This window comes from Manis pentadactyla, chromosome 19 (genome assembly GCF_030020395.1).
Source record: "Manis pentadactyla isolate mManPen7 chromosome 19, mManPen7.hap1, whole genome shotgun sequence".
Lineage (NCBI taxonomy): Eukaryota > Metazoa > Chordata > Mammalia > Pholidota > Manidae > Manis > Manis pentadactyla.
Window position 1 is genome coordinate 12,833,401 of NC_080037.1, and position 15,072 is coordinate 12,848,472.

A 15,072-nucleotide genomic window follows, 5' to 3' on the forward strand; every position below is an offset into this window, starting at 1 on the left:
CCACACACATGTTTTTAATGAAGGTTTGAGGCACTGCGTTTGATTTCCTCTGAAGCCTGTGTGCCATGTGAAGCCTTTAAAGATACATGCACAGGGGCAGGACCACCTGGACTACCCCAGAGTCGTCTTCAGCCACCATCTCAGTGGTGAGGATCCCCTGCACACTCTGAGGGAATTGTTGCACCTGCTCAGGGCTTGTGAATGGCCCTCACTGGGTCCCATCCCCTTCTGGGTGTCTGCATCATCATCAGGTTACCTGTGGATGGCCTGGCAACACCCCAAGAATAACACAAGAGCTCAGCATGGCAGGTTATCACTGAAGAGTGAAATCAGAGCTCTGTACTGCCTTACGAAGGCCAGACACACCAAGTTACCAAAGGCAATGGTGAATGTATAACTGCAGCTTTACCCCCAGCCCTGAGAAAGGAGAGTAACGTGTAGGTCTGGGCCTCTTTCACATAGGCCTCTAGGATTTCTCAGGGTACCCATTGCCAGGGGGAAAGGTGGTCATCCTGATCTCTGGGCAGCTAGATTAGAGTTACCCCATTCAGCCAATTCCTGCAGCCCTGACTTCCCTTGCATTCTGAGAGCATGCTTTCAGCTACGATCTGATCTGTCACTAAGGCCCTTCTCTCTCCCAAAGCTCAAACACAAATGTATTCTTTCCAACTTAACCTTATTCAATAACAATTATTTATTGAAACCCTACTATGTGCCAAATAATTTTTTTAGATGTTGAGAATATGGTAGGAAATAAGTCAGATCTTGTGGGTTTTATATTCAGGAAAGGAAATTTCTTGGAACAAGGAATTGCAGATTGTGTTAAGTGCTCTCCAGGCGCTCACTGTGCGTACATGTTGCCCTGAGCGCAATGCAGGAAAAGAGGGTCCATGAGTTAGGAGGGCGTTCAGTGGCATTGACTAGAATGCCCACTAACAGTGGCTGAATCAGTCAGCCATTTAATTATTTTAAATAATAAATCTAGAGTTTTGCAATTCATGGTGGGAGTAGCAGCTCAGCCATGTTCTCAAAGACAGTCTCTTTCTGTGGGTTTTCTCTGCCTTCACTGACTGGGTTGGTGCCTCCTGCTGGAAGCTGTCTGCCGTAGCTCCAGGCATGGCGTCTATGCTCACGGCAGGGAGAAAGGGGAAGAGCCCTGTTAGCTGTGCTGTTTCTTCCATCAAGAATGCCAAGGCTTTCCACAAGGCACCCCCATCCATTTACATCTGAGTGGCTGGAACTGGAGCTGGCAGCAGCCACAGTGAGGCTCAGAAACTGGGGAGTGGGGTTGCTGTGTTTGGCTTAGACTAGCCATAATTCTGGGGCCACGCACCGTGCTCTTCCGAGACTGAGGTTCTGTTAGTGAGCAAGAAGGGGAAATGGACACTGGGTTGATGACAAAGATTCATCCACCATACAGAATATGCTTGTAGAGCAACTGTTTGTGGGAAGTGGTGGTGGTTGGTGAGCCAGATCAGGTCATGAGGGCTGGTCTGAGTTTGAAGATTGAAAGTAAAGATGACTCAGACTCAGTTTAAGGCAGTCCTCACTTTGGTGTACCACTGGACCAAGAAATGAGTCCAGCCGAGAAGACCCAGGATATCAGTGAGTAGATGCACACCCCATCCTCTCCCTCCTCTGCACGGAGATACGGTCATTGTGGTCCCTGTAGAATGAGACACACCTGCCAGCTCAGAGGATCCCAGAGCTGTGGGCTTACTGCTGTTTACACCAGTAGCTGGAGGAAAGGCCGTGTCAGCACGTAGTCATCTACCGACAAAGATCAATTTTTGCTGTGGTACAGCATGTGCTTGCTTTGACAATACGTATATTAAATGTAACAGCAACAGAGGAAATGGGTGCCAATAATCAGAGCATGTAAGGAGGCATAGATATGAAGCGGATATACAAAGAGCATTTCTTCCATGAATCTAACCTAGAAGCTGGGAATGGGGGTGAGGACTGAAACATAAGAAAAGCTTGATGTATAAAGACGCTCATCCCAGCATCTGGCGCACACTAAAGGCCGCAGAGCAACGCGCATCGACTGCCTCACTTGCGTCCTCTCTTTCTTACTGGAATTTCTTTCTTCCAAAGTTGACCATGCATTTAAAATGTAATACATTTTATCAAGTGTTTAACATGATTTGTGAGAGGCAAACTTTATGAGATCTAAATGGAAGCTTACCTGTACCTTCACAATAAATAGCTGTATTTTTATAGTGTCTTAGTACCAACTGACAAACAGCTATCTAAAGGACACTTCCTTAGCGATACGGAGGAAATTGTGTATCATTAATATAGTAAATGTGGTAGAGGAAGGCTCTGAGAAACTATAGGATGTACACAGACTATGAGATCAAGCACTTGGTTCTACTATGAAATATTTTAAAAATTGACATGAAAATATTGCTAGGTTTGGAGTATATACTTAAAATACATGAATATTGGGACAATATTTTACAAAAATAATGAATAAATACCCATAAGGTTGGTGGACAAAAATAGGCACTAAAATGCACAAGCCTGTAAGTAAATAATACATAAACACAAGATTCATATAACATATCCTTAACCAATACTCCTTAATCATAAATTTTCCCGGCTGAATATTAATTACAAAATTAAATATGACTTCCTCAATTTTGAACATTTTAAAACAGTTCAGTCTAGCCAGTCATATCTCTCCCTCAGAACAAAAATATTCTATTTTATCAAGCATTGAACATGACTTTAAGAAAGTCATTTTTTTCATCTTAATCAGTTCAGTGTGGTATGTCGGTAGACCTTCTGACATGTGGAGAGAGTGAACATTCAGGTAAGGCGGGGAGCACGTCCGTGGGAGCCCCGGCTCGGCAGCTCCCTGAAGGGAAGGACAGAGTGTGGGGACGGCAGGACAGTTTGGGTATTAGGACTGATTGTCACTTTTCCACCTCCTTCTCTTCCTTTCTCCCCTACAGGCGTTGAGAGAGGACCAATTCCCTTCCATTGTTAAATAATTCCATATATGAAAACATAGTCTGAGCTTTCTTGTAGTCCATATCGGAAGTTTTCATTGATATATTTAATTCATATATATTAATGCTATAAAGCACAAAGCAAAATATTGCTCTCTCTTCAGAGCTAATTACAGGTTGATTACAAGTCATAGTGCATTAGAGATGGTTTGCTCTGATGCCTGGGAGTGACGTTCAGTGTGGGTGATAATATTTCTTCTTTCAGTCATTCAGTGTGTATCTCTGTCACTGACGTAGGACTTCATTTGGAGATAACCGTGCATGTCTAAATGTGGGTCCCTTTATGAATGTGAGAATTTGCCTGAACAGTTCTCCTGGCTCCCTGCTCTTGGATGAGGCTGAGGGTGATGTGTCAGAGCCCAGAAAAGGTGCCAGAAATAGTTATGGAATGAATGAATTCATTGTGTGGTGTAGACAGACAGAAGAGAACGGTCATAGGAGGTGGAAGTCAGTGAGTGGTATAATGTGTTTTCATTTTATTGGTGGTTGATGTATTTAGGGGGGCTATGGTTTACTAGATTTGAAGCTTTTCTAGATCAATGAGGCTGTGAAACAGCAGCACCAGAAAACCTTCTAATTCTGCATCTTAAAGCAGTGCAGACCTATGCAGAGCATGCTGAGGTGGGGCTACACCACATGCCCTTCTAGATTAAATCTGTGTCCCATTTGATTTAGGAATAAGTGGTAAATGCTTGTCTGGCAGCAGATTAGAGGGGACAGGGCACAATTTCAGCTCAGTGGCAGTAGCCGAGGCGATGTCCTGTGAGGGTGGCAGTGGCAAGGGAGCCAATGGCATGGAATGAAAGGAGAATGGAGGTGTGCACGGTGCAGGATGAAGTAGTCACAGTCTCCACGTGATGTTCTACTGAGCTACTACATGCCGTGTTTTGTGGTCAGGCCGTATTCATATTCTTATAGTTTCATATCCAACATGAAGCCTATCTAGAAAGCGACAACTGGGTTTTAAATGATTCCAAGCTGTTAACAGTTTTGCAGTGCTCACTACAATTTTGGAGGGAAGGGGATTTTATCAGAGTCACTGGGGGCTGGATGAAGTGGCACTAGGAAGGACCTCGGGGGTCTCAGATTCTCTTGCCTTGTCATGGGAGCTCAGTTGTACATTCAAAGCAGAATGCCTCTATCCCTTCCCCACATGGCATTCGCAGCAAGCACTGGAGCAGGGGAGAGCTGTCCCTCTCATTTAAAGTGTAATTGACCAATTTAAGTGCGTGGGTGTCCATATGTGTCCCTTGGTGTCCTAGAGAAAGAGGTATATCAAGTCTAGATGGTTACTGTTTGAAATAATCCATCAATTAGTCAGAGTGCTTTTTAACATAATCACGGGCTGTGTTGTGATGGAACAGGAGATACTGGTCTGCTTTCTCTTAAAATGGGGACTTTTTAACAGGGGCAAGCTATGTGAAGTCTGACCACGTAGAATAACTTGATTTTATGCAACTGTTTTTCTGAGGAGTGGGGAATGTGCTGTGGTTCCCTTTATGCTGGTAGATAAATTGAAAAAAAATATCAACCTCTCTTTAATTCAACTCTATTAATTATGATTAATAGCCCCTGGCCTTATCACAGCTGTATGAAATGCGATGTCTTCTGCACGGCTTTCTGCACAGGGAAGAATGTGTTTCCTTGTCTCCTTTCATCTTGACAATACCCTGTCCCAGAAAATTTGTGGAATCATGTAAGGGGTACTAAGACAGCATCAGCTCAGGCCTAATAAAGAGATTTCTTTCACAGATGTGGGTAATTAAGGACGACTCACTAACTGGAGTGCAGGATTAAAAACGTAATTATTGTCTTATTAGAAGTGATGAGACCATGGGTAAGAGTATGTGCCTGGGAATGGATCTACTGACAGCTTCTTGTAACTTTCATATCTGATTAAAATGCTTAACTGATTCCAGAGCTAAAGTGCAAAATCCCTGATTCGTTTTTGATACTAATAAGAGAGGAATATTCTCTAGATGTGCACATGTGGAGAAAGGAGCCGTGGTGGGGAGGGGGTGGATCCGTTGCTAATTAACTGCAGGTCAGCTGCCGAGTGTGGGCTACTGAGCATGGCAGGCCAGCTCCAATGACAAACAGCTACGGGGTCAGTGCTGCCTCACCGCGGTGGCAGGAGCACACTGTTACTTCGGTTTCCAAACTGTAACCTGGGGTTGTTAGCATCAGAGGGCTCTTGGGGCATGAGTTCCTGGTTAGGGACGTTGTGGGAGCTGGAACCTTCTGTTTTTTTTCTTTTTAAATCTCTTCTTGATCCTGTGACGTCCTTACAAATCCTATATTATTATAATCCCATTTAGTGCATTAACATACTACCGATATAGGCCAGTTCAGGGGATTATTGACACCTCCCCTTTATAAACTGGTAGATTATAAACTGGTAGATTTCCCCAATTGAGGTTTCCCCTAAAAGTGCATTGGCCCAAACTCATTTAGAAGTTCTCCTTGTTGCGTCCATTCTGTCCATTTCCTTCCCTGCTCCGCCTGCCTCTCCCCACATTATTCAGTCGAGAGAACTCTGGGCTAGTGTCCCGAGGGAAAGAGCCAGAGGGAGTAGACTGAGAGGCAGAAGCCATCCTGTTGTAGTGCTGTGTCCTCATTTTCCTTGGGTCCTGTGATGGCCAGTTTTATGTGTCAACCTGACTGGGCCATAGGGTGCCCAGATATTTGCTTAAACATTGTTCTGGGCATGTGTGTAAGGGTTTTCCTAGATGGGCTTAACATTAGAATCAGTAGACTGAGTAAAGCAGATTGCCCTCCCCAGGGTGGGTGGGCCTCACCTAATCCACTAAAGGCCTGAATAGAAAAAGAAGGTGAAATAAGAGAATTCTCTCCTGTCTGCCTGCCTCCAAGCTGAGATATTAGTCTTCTCCTATCTTTGGATTTGGACTCAGATTGGAACTTATACCCCCAGCTCTCCACCATGGTCCCCAGCTTGCCACCTGCAGATCTTGGGACTTCTTAGTGTCCACAATTACACGAGCCAATTCTCTCTATCTCTGTCTCTATATCTATCTCTGTCTACCATCTCTATCTCTGTCTCTCCTCCTATTGGTTCTGTTTCTCTGGAGAAGCTGGACTAATACAAATTTTGGTACCAAAAAATTAGGTGCTTCTGTAACAGGTACCTAAACAAGTGGAAATGGCTTTGGAACTGGGCAATGGGTGCAGACTGGGAGAGTTTGGAGGTGCCTGCCAGATGTATGAACGTTAAAGGTTCTTCTGGTGGGCTGTCAGATGGGAGTGAGGCATGCGTTACTGGAAACTGAAGGAAAGGTGATCTGCATTATAAGGCACCAAAGAACTCGGCTGAACAGTGTCTTAGTGTTTTATGGAAGGTAAGCCATGAAATTGCAAATAGCTGAGGAGAGTTTAAGCAAAGAGTTGAAGGAGTAGCTTTGATCTTCTCAACTGCTTATAGTAATATGTGAAAGGAGAGAGTTGAATTGAATGAAAGATGGAATTAGTAAACAAAAAGGAAACAGAACTGGAAGATTTGGCAAATTCTCAGCCTATCGATATTGCCGAAAGTGAGAAAGCTTGTTCTGAAGAGAACACTAAGGGTGTGGCTGCACAGCCATTTGATAAAGAGATGGTGGGTGTGACTCATGGCTTAATCCGCCATTTCAACAGAAGTGGGAATAGAGATGAGATTATATCAGCAAAGATGTTGCCAGTTTGAATTAAAAAGGATAGAAAAATGGGCCAAAATGAAGGAAGGCTGTTGGAATTCTTAGATCCTATAGGACTGGAACCTTTTGGTATGTAGTTGGAAAAATATGTACTGTTCTTCAAGAAAATTGAACAAAGACCCTGAAGGCAATTCAGAAATCAGCAGGGTCACTGCCTTGGTTTCAATAGGCCACATGGCCTCCTGCTGAAGACCTGGCAGCGGGCTGCTCTGCAGAGGCCTTTGGTTGGCACTTCCCTGTGGAAGCTTGCGCATGGAGCTGCGCAGAGCCCTGGGGATGCGGCCCCACCCAGAAGAGCTGTAGAAAATCCAGAAGGCAGAGCATCAGGTCAAAAAAGGATAATTTTCCAGACTTGATCTAGTAGAATTTGTCTTGCTAAGTTTTGGACTGACTTGGGACCTGTTGCCCATTCCTTCTTTGCCTTTTCTCCCTTTTGGAATGAGGATGTCTCTCCTATGCCTTCCATGCTATGGTATTTTCGAAGCACACAGCTTGCCTGGTTTTACAGGTTCACAGCTGGACAGGAATTTGCCTCAGGATGAATTATACCTTGAGTCTCACCCATATCTGACCTGGATGACGTTTAGATGGGACTTCAGAGTTAATGCTGCAACCAGATAAGACTTCTGGGGCTGGTGGGATAGAATGAATGCATTTTGCATGTGACATGGACATGAATTTTGGAGGGCCTGTGGCAGAGTACAACAGACTGAGTTCTGTCCCCTGCCAAAATTCCTATGTTGAACCTCTAATACTTAATGTGGTGGTTTTAGAGATGGGCCTTTGATAGGTGACTAGGGTTAGATAAAATCATGAAGGTGGGCCCTAATGATGAAGTTAGTGGCTTTACAAGAAGAGGAAGAGAGAGAGATGGTTCTCCGCCTGCCATGTGAGGACACAGTGAGAAGATGGCCACCTGCAATCCAAGAAGAGAGCCCTCGCCGAAACCTGCCCTGCCTGGCACCTTGATCTTGGACTTCCATCCTCCAGACCATGAGAAGTAAACTTCTGTCATTTAAGCTGCACAGCCTATGGTATTTTGTTATGCAACCTGAGCTAACAATACAGGTCCCTTGTTTTTTTTCCCACCAGACTATCTTCTTATGTTTGGAGTCTGGGCATGGTGTTTGTGTGTGTGTGCCTAAGGACCATGCTACTTCCTGTGAGTGCGCCCATCGCCAGCAACTCTCAGCCAATGAGTACATTGGAGTCACATCGACCATCACTTTGGGACTGTCCCACTTATTACTTAATTACTATTCTAAATGTTCTAATTCCCCTAAATTATGAGCTGAGAATCTTGGCAAGTAGGAACATACATGGAATAAAAGCAGAAGCTTTTATGAATCTGTAGTTTCACATATGGAAGAATGGGCTGGAAACTAAGAAAACAGGAGCAACTCAAAGATGCTGACCACGGGAAGGAAGGAGTGGAACTCTCTCGCCTCTTCCCCCGTCCTCCCCCTCCTCTGTCCCTGGCACTAGGAAACAAAAGTGGGTTGCATTTTTCTCTATTTCAAGTCCTGATCTCCCTGTTCCCCTCCATAGCTCCTTGCTGTGGAAGAATCCAGAGGTCAGGCTGTTTCTCTGCAGTTGCTGTTTCTTAATGACTCTGACACTCCATGTGACTTAAGACCATCCAGTGGGATAATGATAGTACCTACCTGGTAGGGCATTTGGGAGGGTTCAAAGGGTACTTAGGATTTACTCATGTTGATTATTATTCTGGAGTGCCAGGGCCATTCAAAACCCTTGCAGAGGATTTCAGCATGTGGGGTTCAAAAAAAAGGTAGAACCCATCTAATTCATCCCTTTGCCAGATTCTCTTGAATAGCGATTATGCAATGCTAATAGTGCCTTACTATGAGCTGACATTTATTAAATGAACTAATCCATGGATTAAGAACAAAAGTGTTAATAAATTTTAAAAGTCTGCTAATTTGTTGAACATTTAGGGCCATTAATAAGTGCTTGTTTTGTCGGAACATACACGTACCTTTCCTCTGTTAAACAAGCAGTTAGGTAACACCAAAGCAAGATTGTAGAAGATATTACAGGTGCTGGGGTTGACTAGTGATAAGGCAGGATCTCTCTTAATGGGATTTTAAATACCCACCTTGCCATCTTCAAGGACCTAAAAGCAGACCAGGAAGGCTTGCCGTCTATTCATATGCTTTCTTCTGCATAATCTGGAAAATAATTCAACCTGGCATTGGTTACAGTTCAGCTCCTGCTTGGCTAACACCATTTTGTGCTGTTCCTCAAACCGGCTGGAAATTCTTTATCTGTCTCTGCTTGCACCTGGGTGACATGATGACTGGGGCAGAGGATCATCAAATAGTCACTGCTTTTAGCACCATGAAATATCATATCCTGCATTACCTATTGTCATAGCATAGATGAGGGATTGTCCTATTGATTACTTGACTACACCAGCAGTTTATATTCATAAAATATGATCTTAGAAAGCATGTACTTTGTGGGCCCCAGTACAAGATGAAAATGTGGGACCAAGTTGGGGTGGTAAACTCAGTCTCCCCTTTCCACATGCTGGCTGCCTTACCCTGTGCCTGGATGTGCTTGGCACCTGGATTGAAGTTGACGCCCCCCCTCTCCCTGCAGTTGCCCATCAAGTGTGCACTGGTGCTGCCAGCCTGGTGCATGATGGATACTGTCTTGCCCTGTCCTAAGATGCCATAGAGTGAGCATCTCATTCTGATCCTTCTCCTGCTGGGGGCAGAGAATGACGGCAGAATGAGGTCCTCTCTCCCAAATGCTACTTGGCCTCCGGCCCAGTAGGAGACCAGCAGTGGCTGTGAGATGGGACCATGGATGAGGTGCCAGGGTACTGGGGACAGACAGCTATGGCTGCAAGGCAGAAATGAGGGGAGATGGTGTGCGGTAGGATTGCATGTGAGCCAGAGCGCTGAGCCCCCTACTCCTCTGTCCCATGGACTTCACTAACCAAGCACAAATTCAAAGATAAACTTTTAAAGAATTTCAAGATGGCATGGGAGAGCATTGAACTCCAAGTGCAGGCCCTTCTGAGAGTCCCTGTGTGACTACACTGGTCACTCTCCCACGAAAAGGCTGTTAGAAAGGCAATGGACTGGAATATTGTTAGAAAAATGTAAATGCTACGATGCTATGTATTCTGGCACAGCTTGAGGCTGAATTCTGCAGACAGAAAGAACGAAGAGGAAATCCATAGGCAACCTTCGGTCCTTGAAGATTGGTTTCAAGACTAGATTCATAGACTATTTGGGTGTAGAGGGTTAGATGAGAGCATCTGTTTCAATCCCCTCATCTAGAATGTGAGGACGTGAAAACTTGCAGAGAGGCCCAAGGTCACACAGCTGGTTGTGATCAGATCTATCATTAAAGACAGTGCTGTTTTGCTATTAAATTGATGTAAGAAGGTCTCGAGGAAATTTTGGTGGGTGATGGCTATGTTTCTTATCGTGATTGGAGGGATGGTTTTATGGGTGTTTGCATTTATTAAAATTCATCAAATTGTGCACTGAAGATACTTGTAGTTTACTGAACATCACTTATTCATCAGTAAAGCTGCTTAAAATATTTAAGGCAGGAATAAATGTGATTTAAGAATGAGGTAAGTAAGTCAGCAGTTGAAGGGTGTCAGGAATATGGGAGAAAGGAAAGGAGCAGTTTTTTCAACAAACAAACTGCCGTTAGTATCAGGCTTAGAGTTTGCAAAGTGCTTTTGCTAATATTATCTCAAAAGATTCCTCAAGGTGGAAATTCACGGTAAGGGAATGGCACGGGGCTGCAGATGAACCAAAGGCCCTGCCCAAAGCTGGGAGCATGGGAATCCCGGAACCTTGAAGGTAGAAGAACCCTGGGAGGCCACACAACTGCCAGAGGAATTCTTCAAATGAGCCCCACTTCTGTGGGGGAGGTTGGGAGGTACAGGAGCAGTGATGTCCATTTGACTTCCTTTGATAGGAAGCGTTTATGCTGTTTTTATCCCCAGGGACCGGGCTGCCCAGCAGTAGGGAACTTGTCAGCCGCAGGCTGCTCCGGGGAGTGTGCATGATTCTCACCCCCAAACCCGGAGGGGAGAAACGGGTGCAGAGGCAGGAGGCTGGGAAGGGTCTTTTGAGCCCTGGCAGGTGGTTGCACTTCAGGATAATTTGATCTACTGTCTTTCTTCTGAGACTACCTGACAAATGATTCAGCGGGGATGCAGAGGAGAGCAGTTTAAAGAAAAACATTAGGGACTGTGAAAATTCAGAGCATAGATTTTAAAATAAAAAGCATAGATTTTCAGCCTTATTTACTCGTCCTTGTGGACTGTGGACCCCAGGAAACACTGGGGAGGCCCCTTGGTATCGCGTCACTCGGAGGAAGGTCTGCTATCTCGGTCCCATCCCCTGGGGGCAGCGAGGCCTTCTCGCCGGGTTCCTCATCCCCCGGGGGTGTTCGCCTTGCTTGGAAGAGGGTGAGGGTGGGCCGCCCACCAGGAGGCAGGCACTCCGGGGAGGCAAAGCTGCGAGCGGTTCTCCAGGGAGCTCTCGGGAAGGTCAGAGCCGAAGCCAACAGCGGGCTTTGAATGCCGAGCCTTCATTTCAGGGAGGCAGGGAGTTCCCGCTACTTGTCATTTTCTTTCCAAGTTGCCTGGAAAGCGGGTTGAGCTTTCTCCCCGGTGCCATCCTTTCCGTCTCACTGGGGGAGCTGTTCCCGCAGGACCCTACTCTGAGGTGGGGTCTCTGAAGGACCTCACTCTCCGCCGAGCCCCCTTCCCACCGCCCGGTCTGGGAAGCCCACGGGCTGGCTGGTGGACCCCGGGGAAAGCTCCCCGGGCCGTGGGTGGGAAGGGCGGTGTGGAGCCGGAAGGCAGCCCGGAGGAGGGGGCGACGTGAGCGCTGTCACTGCCGCCGAGGGTCTGGGGGACCCGGGCATGTTCTGAGGATCTGGGAAGGCACAGAGGAGGCAGACGATGCAGAATCTGCCCTGATGGCTTTAGCTCCCGTGGCCAGTGCTCTCCAGTTCATCTTGCAATTTTGTTTTTCTTAAAAATGCTGTGTGCACGAGAGAGAGAGAGTGACATCCAGAAAAGACGCATTGACTGTGAATGGAAAGGACCCACTTCTTTTTTCAGGGCTGATTTTATTTTCACGGTTAATTATTTATTCATAAACCTTGCCTGAGAGATTTTATTTTGGCTCCCAAGTGATAAAAGCTCAAGGTCACAGGGGAAGTGTTTTCAAATGCTAAGTGATCCTCCTCCAACCTAATGCTGTAAAATTTTTATTTCAGGAGTAGTGTCGCTCACAGGAGGGGTAATGACTTAATTTTAGCTCCTAGATGAAATATTGAATCCTGTGCTGATGAGGGATGGAAGACGGCTCGGATCAGTGTCACGAGGGCCGCGGCTGAGCTGTCTCCACTCTGACCTGGCAACCCCTCTGCTGTGGGATGGTGTGTGTGTGTGTGTGTGTGTGTGTGTGTGTGTGTGTGTGGTGGGGGAAGGGAAGCAAGAGTTTCACGGAATCTTAAAAATGCTGCATCTTTTTCTCATTGTACCGCTGAGGGCTACAGTCACCCAAAGACAGTGAAATTCATTCATGTGAGATGAAAGATTAGTAGCTGAAATTCTAGCCACTTTTTGCAATTTATTTTAGATTAGTTTACTTTTTTTAGGCTTACATATAATTATTTTAGAATTGTTCTAAATAGTAACATTGAAAAGACACCAAATATAGGTCTTCTTCCTCTAATACTCCACCCACCTTGTCTCCTAATAATTTCATTGGTATTTTTCAGAATATAGTTGTTGGTATTTTTTCAGAAATATTCTTTGTTTATAAACCTTGCATATATATATATAAATCTTTAAAAAATTAACTAATAATACCATTTAGGCAATTTTTCCTGAGATTACTCCATGTCAGTATAAATAGCAGCTTTAATATTTTATGATGTGGCAGAACTGGATCTGGAATGCAGAGTCCTTAATGTTTTTTTTTACTCCCTTCCCATAACTCTCAACTATTTTCCTTTGATCCTAAAATATTCTATAGCATAAAAGACATTCTATGTGCAATGGCTGTCTTTCTTATTGCGGTGGTCAGGCTGCTGTAACAAAGAAGCCCTGAGGTGTGATAGCTCAAGGGAGACTGTGGCAGCTCAGAGGGCAGCAGTCTAGGGCTTGTAGGGTAGCAAAGGTGTCCAGCAAGTAAAACTTCCACCTCCGAGTCCAAAGCAGATGATTAATTTGTCATATTTCCCTCCCCAGAGTGGGAGAGAGGGATTCAGGGAAGCACGTGCGCACGTCTTTGCGGGGTCACAAACTGGGTGTGGTGTATCTCATTTCTGCTTGTATGCTGCTGGCTAGAGTTCACTCACATTAGCCCCACTAAAACACGGGAGTTCTGTTACTAAGGAAGACAAAATGGGTATTGTTGACCAGCCACAGGCAGACCCAACTGAGCCCAAGCTGACCGCAGGCCATGAGGCTGACACTTCCTTCTGCCCCTCCACCCCGCTCCTGGCCCATGATGACTTGCAGGCACCCTTTGGGTCTAGTGGGCTGAGATGATAGGTCTGAGAATTTCTGTGTTTCAACAGGAGGAGGAAAGAAATTTGGCTATGAGGCCCTAGTGGTCCACAGGAAGAGGATGTCTTCAGCTTTCCAAACAGAGACCCAATGGTATCTTTTTTTGCAGCCTGGCTCCAGGACGATATCTGATCCCAAATGGAAAATGGCTCACTGAGAAAAGTTGGAAAGGTCCTTTTTGACAAGGAACTTTATGAGAGCTAGGGTTCGGGTGACAGTTCAGTGCAGACAAAGGGGAATAGGGTAGCTGTCTACTACTTCTGCATGGAGCATACTGGTGTCCTCCAAAGGAGAAAGGAACTTAAATTCTAGTGGAGAGACAGACAGTAAGTAAACAAGACACTTCAGTAAACTGGATAGTATTTTGATAAGTGCTGTGGGGATAAATAATGAGGAAAGACATTGGTGGTGGTGGAGGAGGGGGTAGTTGCCATTTTGAAAGAGTAACCTAGGAAGGCTTCTCTGAGGAAGTGACATTTGTGTGACTGTCTGAAGGATAAGAGGGTGCGAACCCAGTGGATATTTGGAGGAAGCGCATCTGGGCAAAGGGAAGACCAGATGGAAAGGCCTTGAGGTGAGGGCATTCTCAGTGTGTTTGAAGAACAGCAAGAAGGCCAGTGTGGCTCGAGCAGAGGGGTGAATGGGAGGTGAGGTCAGAGAGGTGAGGTGAACAGATGTGTAGGGCCTTGCAGCCATTGTAAAGACTTTAGCATTTATGTGGAGTGGTATGAGAAGGCACTGTAGGGCTTTGGGAAGGGGGGTGACATGATCTGACTTCCTTTATATCATCACCCTGGTCGTTATAGTGCAAATGGACCCTAGGAAGGCAAGGGCTATTCTGATGAATTGGTGGAGGATTATGATTTGGTTTAGGAGAGGAGCCAGGCAGGTTGCATTCAGGATGTATTCTCATGGTGGAGCCACAGTATGGTGAAGGGTCAGATGGAGCGGGTCAGAGAAAGAAGGGTCAAGGATGACCACAGTTTTTGCCTGAGTGGCTGAAGGATGGAGTTGCCATTCACCGAGAAAAGATACAGGAGGAGTGGACTTTTGAGGAAGATGAGGAGCTCAGGTTTTGACACATTAGGCTTGAGATGGGCATTGGCCTTCCCGATGATATGATTTGAAACCCTGGATTCAGTTCTTTCTTTAGTCAGATAGACCTCTTGGATTTTCCAAGTCCATGAGCCAGTGCGATTTTTTTGTACTGGGATCCCTGCCTCCACGATTGTAGCCAAAAGTCCTGGTTCACTCACCTTATCACTCACCTCTTTTTCATGTCTATTTTATGGAAGTTCACTGTGCCCACCATTTCTCTTCAGTCTCTCCCTGTTATCTGTCTTGGTTATGATCCATGAAAAGGCAAGAGCCAACCCTGTGGCCTTCTCTTGAAAGCTTTCTCTTTGTGTGTGTGTGTGTGTGTGTGTGTGTATGGGCGTGTGTGTTGAGAGAGAGTATGTTTGGAGGCAAACAATTAATAAATTATTTTTGATGATAATTTAAAAGACATCTATTGAGTAGTGAATAAGATAGTGTCTGTCCTCATGAGTAAAGACAGATACATTAACAAATATCTATAATGCAATGTGACATGAGCCCTAGTAGGACTATGGGAATAAAGATCAGAGGAAAATTAGTCCTGGGCAGGGAACTTCTGGCATCTTTCCCTTTTCACCAGAAGAAATGGGAGAAAGCATTCGATTTGGAGTCCGGAGACCACTGTTCAGGTCCTGGTCTTACTAATGATGAACTGTGTGACCTTGGG